At 44.4% G+C, this 10,341-nt stretch overlaps 1 protein-coding gene across 2 annotated transcripts in view; it reads right to left on the reverse strand.

The window, feature by feature from the left end:
• The window catches only part of LOC149359723 (uncharacterized), a 53,956-nt gene extending 46,678 nt beyond the window's left edge, over nucleotides 1-7,278 (reverse strand). The window contains exon 1 of one of the 2 annotated variants that reach the window (XM_089571854.1): nucleotides 7,041-7,278. The gene's annotated coding sequence lies outside the window, so the exon portion shown is untranslated. The remainder of the gene's footprint in view (nucleotides 1-7,040) is intronic. The other variant, XM_089571853.1, reaches the window with a different exon arrangement.
• Between the last annotated feature and the right edge of the window lie 3,063 nt (nucleotides 7,279-10,341).

Below are 10,341 nucleotides of genomic sequence, written 5' to 3' on the forward strand. Positions count from 1 at the left end.
CCGGAGCTTTGATAACAAAGCTGCAACTGTCACCTGGCGTTCTTTCCTCTGTTCCTCGTACCGGCCCAAGTTCCTCTTTCTGAGCCACCCCTCGCGACCAGTCATTAATTGAACTGCCACCTGCCACGGTGGGCAGGTTGTGTGACGTAACAAGGTCACATGACCAAGGTGGACCACTTGTCACCTAAGGAAGCCACATAGGAAGAAGCTTCGGACACATATCGCCGAAATCTGAGATTGAGGGTTTTAGTGCTACCGCACTTTCTCAAAAAGCTTCTCGCACGTCTATGATATGGTTGAGCTGAACGGTGGTCGATAGGCCAAACGCCAAGAAACAAGAGCGGAGCGACACCAATCGCAAGGGCATCGGAGCAACATTTCTAAACATTCGGTTTCTGTCTCAACGAGATAGTTCATGTATGGCTATGTTTCTGCTGGCGAATTAAATTTCACCGCTCGGCCGATAGAAGCTGCGATCACAAGCCACGTTTGGAGGTGCGTGAATGATTCTCTATCTGGCCACTGGTGTCCTGTGCGCTTCGCTTGTTGTGTCCTCACCTATATATCCTACACCGTGGTTAGAAAACAGAACCATCATGTAGAGGCTGTAAGTTACCTTGTCGTCGTTGGCGGTGGCATCCGCAGCACAGACAACCTGCTACATCAGCTGTCATAACGGTTGACAGATTGAGTAGAAAACAGGGAACAATAAAAGGTCACCTATTGCAGCAGTTGCTGCAATCACTGAAAACAGAGCACAATAGAACCGCTCTTTTGCACCTTGAATAATAAGTTTAAACGGAAACACTATAAAACATTCAAAAATATATAAAACACGAAGGAAGCGACACAGACGGGACGACCCGGAAGTTATGGGGCTGCAGCCTGTTCGGGAAGTCAGTTTAAGAAGAGTTTGGAAAGAGAGGTAACGCTGAATTACTCATGTTATAAACTTGGGAACATTCTATGATGTTTTTGTCTTGGGCAGAAAATATTTATTTTGTTATCTAAGCACGCTGAGGAGAGTGATGCGTGTTAAGATCCAGTACATGCCTGAGTTACTAAATGCCAGTTGCTGACGTGAACGCATGGACGACATTTGCTGTAGACTTCAGCAAGAGCCATGACGTACAGGGCCACGACACTCCAGAAAGCCGCAATCACGGCCGCAGATGAGGAAGACCTCATCGAATGAATGGCGGACATTAATAAACGCCACAGCCTGTTCAGCTTCGTGCAAGAAAAAAAGGATACCCGTCTAACTATCATGTCACAATATATGCACTGTGAAATGTATTTTAATAAGAAGAAATAAAACTGTCCGCTCTCTAGAGTCACACCGCGGACAAGCCATTAAAGCGCTGGGAGGTATCCCTAGAGAAGCCTTGGCATTTATCCGAAGCTATAAAGTGTGCAGTATTTGTGCAAAAAAAGACGTGAGCTACTTGGGTGAAGCGTACAGTCGCGAGCGATTTGAGGGGAAACAAAGATTTTGAGCTAAACTGCGAATTTTTTCGCAGCATATATGCGAAATTTGATAATGACATATCCATATCATATGTAAAGAGGAAAACTAGCTAGAAAACAGAAAAAAACTGCTTGTCACACATAATTAAAGAGTAATCAATAAATGATTGCTGAAACTTTTTCTAATCTCATATTGCTCCCGACTGTACACGGACAAGCACGCATCATGAATTTCTTTAGTGTGAACGCATTGTTTGGATGTATGAATGCAATGGAAAGAAAACGATGACGCTTGAAGATCGCGATAATAGGTCCAGAGGATGACTTAACAACAGGAGGCAGGGCAGCATGGAAGAGGATCTGAGCGTGGGGAAATTAACGAAGAAGTGGGTTAACGAAAGGGTGATGTTTTGAAGCTTTCTTCTTCGGGGTCAGTGCAATTAAAATACACATAACGAAGTACGTTCTTCAATCTCCCAGAGACAGGTCCCTCTTGTCAAAAACGCCACCGCTCACCTGACTTTTATTCGAAGTACTTATAACTGAACGTCACACCTTTTTTGTTGTTTTGCTGCGCACGTCATCTTTCAATTACTTCACCACTTTTTATCGTGTAGGGTATCGAAAGCGAAATAGCTGTTGTTGGATTTGTGAAATCTTTTACCTTATTTTAGCTGTGTTTTTAGTTCACGCTCCTATCAACTATAACTGTTATGTAGCCCCTGAAACTGGGTCATAGATTATGGATGAGATTCACAAGCATGGTACGTTTTAAACGTTAGTAATCACGAGCCCATTGTTGAAAATTACAAAGCGTTAACGTGTAGGGCAATGAAGTTTACCAGTCGCGCGGATATTTATTTTTTATGTGAAGAAAACTGCAGTCCTCCTCTTTTACACATCCGTGAATAAGCGCGTCAGGATGTGAAGCTTATAGCAACCACGCCTACGTTCAAGTTTCCAGTCTGCGCTCTAGCGAATATATCCGTGGTTTCTAAGGTATCGCAGCTGCCATTTTATTCATTACCGGCTGCACTGAATGTTTCGATCGCGAGGCGCCGGTTTCAGGTCAAGGCAGCATTGATGATGTTTATCAGGATATCGATTAAGCTGCCCTCTCAACAAGAACATCGATAAAGTTGAACCAGACGCCGTGTACTTGCATGCCTGGTCGTTGCTGCATCGTTATCGATACCACTTTGGCAGCCTTTACAAGCGCAGTGCTTAAGTCGAAGTATTGACCTGCGCAAACCGCTTTTGGTTGCTGCGGTGATGTGAAAAAGCGTGCAGCCTTTTTCATTGACCATCCCTGTAGAATGAACTCCGAGCTTCAGTGCAGTGCTGCACTATACAGGAAATACTGGAGCCAGCTTTTGCTTCGCGGTTGTCTTTGAATCCGAACTCAGATTGACATCGGTGCATACCGTAAAATGAATGAGGCGAGGTTACTTCGATCGCACTCATGGCTGATTTCCCGGTGATGCATTACTGAACGTAGCGCAGTTGTGAACAAATATGTATGATACGCACAATATCTGTAAAAACAAACCGTCTCCGTTCGCAGTAATGCCAGTTGAGACGTCTAACAAGATTACTATAAAATGTTATCCCTACAATACGCCAAGCTTCCATTATTTATGGAGTTTTTTACAAGCCATAGTGGGACCCGGGCTATACGGCTCGGTATTGGAGGCCACCATATTATTTCAGGCCATCCAGAATTCATTGAAGCCCACTATAAACTCAGCTTTTAACTCGGGTACTCTTTCTCAGGCGCGCAAAATTAAATGCACGGCGCCCCCACTGTCGGTATTAGATCCTTCCAGCTGATGGCTAGCGGATCAAGGGCTAGAAACTTTCTTGTCTTTTAAACATGCAAAACTGGTGCACTTAGTTCCAAAGGTTTCCAAGACGGGAAAAGTGTAGCGTATAGAGTTTTATGAAGAATTCCAATAAAGTGCAAGTTTACTTCGTCTTAATCCCTTATCTCCTTTACCATGCAAGCTAAAGCGCTCTTCTCTGCTCGGTGCTGCTTTGACATGAAAAGCTGTTCCGAGTCAAGCTTGACGAGCTAACGGTCATGTATACGTGAGCTCAATTTTTTTCATCCAGCTCATACTCTCTTGCGTAACTTGCTGCTGCGTTAGTACTTGCGCTTTTCATCTTTTCTTAGGTTCTATTTCGAAGTCTGAAATTGACGAATAAAGCTCATTTCAACAATGGCTTCTTTCCGTCCTGCCATATTACTCGCACGGTTCAACAGGTCTAGTCTTGCCATGTGCGGAGCGGCTAAAACGTTTCCAATTTTCTTCTCTCCTTATAGAAGCGTTCTCGAGTGTAGGCTGCACAACTTACTCAATATGGAACTTCGCCTTACATCGCCTTCGGTTCAGCGTTCTTCGAGCGAAAAAGAATAAAGGAGACTATGAAATACACTCAAACAAGATCTCACTCGGAATTCAGTGCGCCACAATCTAGGTCCCTATTTTCAGAAGCCAGACAGTTGCGCAAATAAAGGTCCCGCTATGAAAGTTTATTCAGTCTGAGAACAATATGAAGCGGAACAGTGAACAGAAAATAAATCTCCGGGCAAGAGAGGCAAGATGAGTAATCTTGGCGGGCGAATCGATATTAATCTATCTTGCGGCTGATGGTGCCCGGTACAGGCGTCCCTTTTACGGCGTGCTCGAGCAGGTGCGCACCTGCGAATTTGGTTCTCCGTTTACGGCGCGGAGCAGTGATGGAATATCCGTCGGCGGAAATAATCAGGTGGGAAGTTTGAGTCCCATGCGCCCATTCAGCTTTGATTACTTTGTTCGCCACTAAATAATGCAAAAAAAAAAGGAAAGAGGAAGGTCTAGTTGCTTTTAAATGTGCTTCAAAACGAGCGCCTTTTGTACGCTGTTTTTAAACAGGTCTGTATTGACTGATTAGTGCGTTGTGATAACAAAGAGGCTGCTTTCGCTAAAAAGCCACTTTTCAAATCTGCCCCCTCCCCCATAAAAAAATAAAACAAATAAATAAACAAATAAATTAAACACAGGTATCGCCACCGACTGCCGTTTTCGGAACAAAGCCTTCAACGACGTCAGGACGCGGATCTCTGACGCCCAATCCGCTGCCAGTCGAAAAAGACGGAGTCCATGTTTTGGCGTTATCCTCAAAGCCACAGATTTCAGTCGAATGGCAGGAAAAAATGTGCCATCTTCAACTCCAAATTTCTCATCAATAAATACATGTTTCTTTTGACCGACGAACATCAAAAGTGGCACAAGAAAACAAACAATAACTTTATAGTAATAAAATTGGATGGAATTGCTCTCAATGTAGTCAAAATATTTCATACAGTCACAGAAATTATCCTCTGTCACATGCAGTGGCTCAAAGGTTCTAATGAGAGCTTCTAATGAGAGCGACTTCGTGGGCTCAGTTCTAAATGTAATGGCAATATTTTGACGAAAGCGAAATTCTAAAATACTTGTCTATTTAGGTTACTGGGCACGATGAAACTGCCTTTGAAACTAAAAGCTGATGTAATAAACAAAAATATGGTTTCTCAAGAGAAGGCACAAAACGTTGAGTACGCCTCGTTTTCTGCAAGAAATGCTAGTAGGTTACGCATCAAGAATTATTGATGTGCGTCTCGTTCCGGGCGTACAATTGATGCTTGTCTCTTTGCGAAGGTACGATTGAGGTACGATTATACACATGTCAGTCCATTTTTTTTTATATTGCAGCTCTGGCGGCAGTCTTCAATTCGGCATATTATGTAATACCAGATTCTCATAGCTGAATTTATGACATTCACTGAAACCAAGCCACATAAACAAGTGTGGGCTTTTGACTCGTTCACTCGGCGACTTTAGCTTTTGATGTCTGTTTGAAGAAGAGCAGGTTGTACTTCACTTTACCACGAATTTTCTCTGTAATGTCGCGGACATTAAAATGATTAAAGTATATCTTGTGACCTTGTTTCCCCAGTATAAGTTACCCTTAATTCATTTGCCTTTTATCCCGTCACCCAATGCCTAGCTTGTATGAAATGAAATATTAATCAATCGGTTAGTCAATTCTATACCACGATATTTAGCGTGTAATACGTGAGCTAGTCGCAGTCCTTAGGGCTTTTGTTAAGTAGATGTACACCCCCATCCTGCCACAGTTCAATTCTCAGTTTGGGTGCTATGATAAAAATCCAATAAACGGCAGTACTTGAAGAAAAAACGAATTCAAGAGGCCATCTTTTTATTTCAATCGATGCCCCAGTCTGGCGGCTGTCTGAGCGAAGTATGTGAAGTAGCAGCGTGTCATCCTAAAGACACGTCTTCTGCTACACATGAACATACAGATACGTGAAATCTGAAATGAAACACTGAGGTCCAATTCAGTTGCCTAAACCTGTTTTACTTCGACAGGCAATCTTAAAAAACGCCCTAAAAGGATCAACTCCACGAAGATCAAAAGGATGAAACTGCTCCAAACGTATCAAAGAAGAAAACTTAGGTAGTGAAAGGAAAACTGCGTCACACTCCTACTTCGGAAGTAATCGTTATGCGTGCATGATCAAAAACAGAAAAATGCTTTGCTTTCATATTACATCGAGATGTAGCTGTTTTTTGCTGTCGATTAGATCAGCCACCGCCGAACTACTTACGCTCCTTTCTCATAGAAACAAAAGACTGAACGTGGTTCATCTCAAGCTCTCACGTCCACTGAATCTAGTCTCATCCCTAACAAATATACGGGACAATATCCCCTGTAGCGGCCCCTCTCACATCATTTTCCTCCGCATCACCGAAAAGGCAGAGAGACATAAACGAGGCGCCACAGGTACTCGTAAAAACGATGCACCCCTCCTTTTGTTTACTTATTCATTGCGCAATCACTGCGCGGTTGGCGGCGCCATCTACAGGTGTGGTTCAATCAAGGTCGCCGCCTGCGACACAATCTGTAGCGCTGGAGTCGCACGATAGAAATCCATTGTCCGATTGTCGCAGTTTTGACCACAGCTGCGAAACCAGTAACTTAATTCTGCGAAACCAAAAACTTAGAAACATTGATTTCTATTTCGCAAATAAATTTCAGGCGCGCAATCAAACCTAACAACACAAGAAATCGCTACTGTCGGTCAATAAAAGCGACGGTAGTGGCTCAGAGGTACTTAAATTCATTTTTGTTTGGTGTCAACTTATCGTCAGTATTCTTGGCATGTCTTCGGCCTTTAGAGAGAGTAAAACTAGCCTCCTTCAAGCACGTTCCTCTTTCCGAACGCAGTGTGTCTCACTTACAAACGCCGATACATTGAGTCTCCGACTGCCGTCTTACAATGTCTAGTCAGAACCCTCACCGCGCTGAGCACTCACGTAGAGTGCCTTGAGGGGAGAACAACTCAGTAAAGTGGAGGTCACGAGGCGTCGCGGTCGTTAAGGGTGCTTTTCCGGCAAACATCTGTTGGACGTGCGGCGCTACCTCCCCCGCCTCCGCCGCGAAACATGGCTGCTGCCACGGCCGCCACGGTGCGTCTAGCGGCGCCGGCGCTAATGCGTGCCGCAGCCGACGGAGGCCCCGCTCACCTTGGCCTGTTGTCTCCGCTTTCGGCCCGGGTTCTTGGTCCTCAGATGGCGGCCCAACGTCCTCCCGAGCTTCCCGTTCGTCTTTCGAAGAGGCTCACTGGTCGGCCTGATGCGGCGTCAAGAAGAAACGGCAGCGCGGACCGCGGCAAGCGCTGCTGGCCCAGGGGTACGCACTGGCCCGACGGAAGAGAGGAGTGCGCCTTCGCCGCCGCCGTAGTTTCGTGGGCGTAGGGAAGGGCACTGCTCGTAGACTGGAAAATGGGGAAGAGAGAGAGAGACATGTAGGGGAAGGTAGGGAAATATAGGGAAGTGCGAGGAAGACAGGGAGGGAACAGAGGAAAACGAGGGCAGGGATGGCCCTGCCGAGCAAAGCGGGGCCTGTAGCGAACGTCAGCAGGAGAGAGGGGAAGGAGAGAAGCATTGAGGAAAGAGGAGAGCAGGCGAGGCTTCTCGACGAGGTTGCGCAAAGCGTCTGCGCGTGCGCCGTTGTCATGGAAACTAGGGAATGCGATGCGTGGGCGCCCCTCTCTTTCTTCTCTCCGGAGGAGTACCTGAATATAGGGAGGGCACAATCGCGCGTTCTGTCGTTCTTTTTTTCCCTCACCGGATCCCCATTATTGTCCGCCGATACCCAAGAATCTGAGCGTTCACAGAGAGCGTTGTAGCCGGTGAATAGAGGAGGAGGAAGTGGATGGTCTGAGCTGCCCGTAATTCCACCACTGGATGGTGGCAATCAGTCGTGAACATATTGAATCTCTTTTTGTTTTTTTCGTGGGATGTAAGGGATGTGTCCGGCGATAATAAGGTACACCTGAATAAGGGTTTCCTCGCGGCTGTCATTCCCAGCCCTTATTTGCATGATACGTCTTTGTACAACATCCGGTTTCACAACAATGAGAGTACAGATAACTTTTTCGTGGCAAACCGAGAACGTTGATGAAACGCCGTCGCCGTCGCTGCAACGTCATTGCATTTACAGCGATTCCGGAGGATTTCACTGCTGAGAATAACTCGCGGCTTGTAATAACATTCTGGCCTCGCAACAACATTTTCAGAGTCCCCGCCTACTACCTGGAGTGGTTCTCCACGTATATCTTCTCTATGTACAGGCGCGGCCATAAGTAAACGGAGCACGCTATTGCGTTCGAAGTGCAATCACGCTTTCTCCATTGCTAATGAAGAAGCGTTGTTTGCCTACAAGAAAGCCCATCAACCTCCTCTACCAGTATGCGCGCACCACTGCTGGAAATTTCAATTAGGTGACGCGTGAAAAATATTCGAAGACAGTTGCGCGCTCCGTTCACTTTTGTCCGCGCCTGTACCAGAAAGCTATGAGGAAGTGGCGCTTGAGTGTGTTATGTATGTGATGGAAACGAAGTTTGAAGCCTTGAGTGCCACTGCCGCAGTTACTGTCAATGCCTGAAAGAGCCTTGAAATAACTTCAAAGGCGAACTTGTGCCACACGCTGTGTTTCCTCTGTTAAATGCGGTATGGCGCACCAATACTTGTTTGTCTCCATACCGGCATCGTTTCGCTCACACTTAAGGTCCTATAGTTTAGCAAAAAAAAAAAGCAACCATCGAACGCAATAAAAAAAATAAAAGACCTTATAAGGCTATGCAGGTAACTATTAAAAGAATAAGATGAACCCTAGCGATTTAAAAATAGCGCAAACTGTAAATATGCCCAAATAATGAAGTGCATACAGGCTGCGAAGAAAGGATCCAGTCACTACATCAAGGTATATAGCAAGGACTTTGCTGGTTCTGGACACGTCAGCTCTGTTCAGCCTGCTCTTCTACACGATTCCTGTTTCTTGAATTTCAAATCAAACTTCGATTTGTTTTGTATGTTTCATATTTACGTATATTTCTCTCTCATCTGTCACCTCGTTACTTTCATCGCGCCTTCGGAAGACATCGTGGACAGATATTGCTACCGCTAGTGCCTGAAAACAGAGTGAATGTGTTTGCGATACACAGCAAGAAAATACAAACCAAGGAATACGATTCACTCTAGTCTAGCCGGTGTTTTTTTTTTCGGTGGATGTCAAATAATGGTATATTCTCTTCTCCCTCCCGCTGAATAAACGTTTGGTAGTGCAGTGCTGTCTCGTTGATTTTGGTTAGGATTCCTTTCATGCACCTCTGATTCAAGAAGAACAGCACAGCCCAAATTTGTCGCTACTGCTAGCACCCTTTCACAGTGAGGCTCAGAAGCGGTACTAGTTACTAATAATTAAGATGTATTTACTACACCGCTGACTCACCGATTATTCGTTAATTTTGTTCTCTTGTTTACCTTTCGGGTTGGGCAAGTAAATGTTTACACTAGTGGAGACTCCTCAATTAAAGTGCAGTATGGTGCATAATATTGCTTTAACAGAAATCATATTTATATTAATTATTAAAACAGTTTGTTCTAACTTGGATTGAGTGCACAAGAGAACACCATGAGATCTTCTCCTTTGTTGCCATCAGAGAAGACTTGAAATTCCGGCACTCACTTATTCCAGGACAACATCTCGATTCTTCCTATCACGCTGTGGGATAAAAAAAAAACTTAGTTACTCTGACGGTACATGCTTTGTGATAACGTGTCTTATAAATATCTGGGTGCTCATGTCTCTTCTAACCTGTCTTGGAAAACTCATGTTGACTACATTACAAATAACGCCAAGCGCATGCTTGGATACCTTCGCAGAAATTTTTCATGTGCACCGAGTTCATTACTTTACAAAACATTGGTCCGCTCTAAATTGGAATATGCTTAATCGGTGTGGAACCCTGGGGTCGAATCTCTCATTTCTGACTTAGAATCAATTAAAAACCGCGGTTGTCGCTTCATTCTTTCCAACTATCATCGTACTAGTAGTGTAAATGCCATGAAAGCACACCTTTCCCTACAGCTTCTTTTCCATCGCAGGTCAATAGCTTCATTATGTACTTTTCACAAAATTTATCATAATCCTCATCTTAAAGAGAAGTTATTAAAAAGACCACCTTATATTTCAGCACCCATTGATCACCGCCACAAAGTTTGGATCCCTCCGGGTCGCACAAGATGTTTTCATGATTCATTCATACCCAGAACTTGTGTCATCTGGAATCACCTTCCCCACAATATTGCTGTAGTTACTGATACTGCTGCATTTCGTAACACTGTTATTAATTTTATATAAGTATGTGTCCATAACTTTGTTAATTTATTAGCTGCTGTTTTCGTTTCTGTTTTGTTTTGTCAAATGCTGCCTTTTGTTAATTCTGTTATTGATTTTATACCAGTGTTTGCTGTAACTATA

Source organism: Amblyomma mixtum, chromosome 2 (genome assembly GCF_055824585.1).
Source record: "Amblyomma mixtum isolate Tamu chromosome 2, ASM5582458v1, whole genome shotgun sequence".
NCBI classification, from domain to species: Eukaryota; Metazoa; Arthropoda; class Arachnida; order Ixodida; family Ixodidae; genus Amblyomma; species Amblyomma mixtum.